Consider the following 854-nt stretch of genomic DNA (forward strand, 5'->3'; position numbering starts at 1 on the left):
GTGGAGGGAATCGAGGGAACTCTAGAGTGAGAGCTGGTATCTTCCCTGCCTAGCCCGTCTTCAAAATCAGAACTATTCAAACTTTAAATTAGCCAATGTTCTTTATAGCATCTCTAGTAAGGGTAAAGAATATTATTGCTCCTATTTGACACAACACAAATTGCATACTTCCACAACAAAATTTCTATATTTATTACTGATTCATAACAAGAAGAAAGATATTTTAATATTTAGTGTTTTTCTTCTACAAAGACTCTAATTACTTTTTAAACTGTTATTATTCTATCAAAATATTGAAAATACCAAAAATATGTAAATTTTCATTACTGCAAAAATCATCTTTAGTTTAGATAACTATCTTTTTGTTAAAAATAGAAAGTTTGCTCTTCAATAGTGCAATTGCATATTCTTCCTGTGGGTTTGATATTCAGGTCTTAATAAAAAAGTCCTATATTAATTGATAACGATACGTATACTTGCGTAGTATCCCAATATATATAAATTAAAAGTTAAATTCTTATTTTTCTTCAGGATCAAGTTTTTGGTTTTGTTGTAAAGTAAGGAAATATAAGTGAAATATAATCTAAATTATTCTTGTACTGTGCATATTAGCAGTATGCAGGGATCAAGTTTTTGGCGTCGTTGCCAGGGAGAAATTGATTTCAGAGAAATTGATTTTAAAAGCTAATTTCTATTTTTAGAAAGTCTTATTTAAACTTTAAATTATCTTATCTTATTTTATTTTGTTTTGTTTATTTCAATTTATTTTATTATATGTTAGTGTATGAATAATTAAGGTTCAGAATGACTAGTGCCCTACGATTCTGAATTAGAAAGAACTATTAGAAAAATCA

Source organism: Phalaenopsis equestris, unplaced genomic scaffold, assembly GCF_001263595.1.
Source record: "Phalaenopsis equestris unplaced genomic scaffold, ASM126359v1 Scaffold200117, whole genome shotgun sequence".
Taxonomy (NCBI): domain Eukaryota; kingdom Viridiplantae; phylum Streptophyta; class Magnoliopsida; order Asparagales; family Orchidaceae; genus Phalaenopsis; species Phalaenopsis equestris.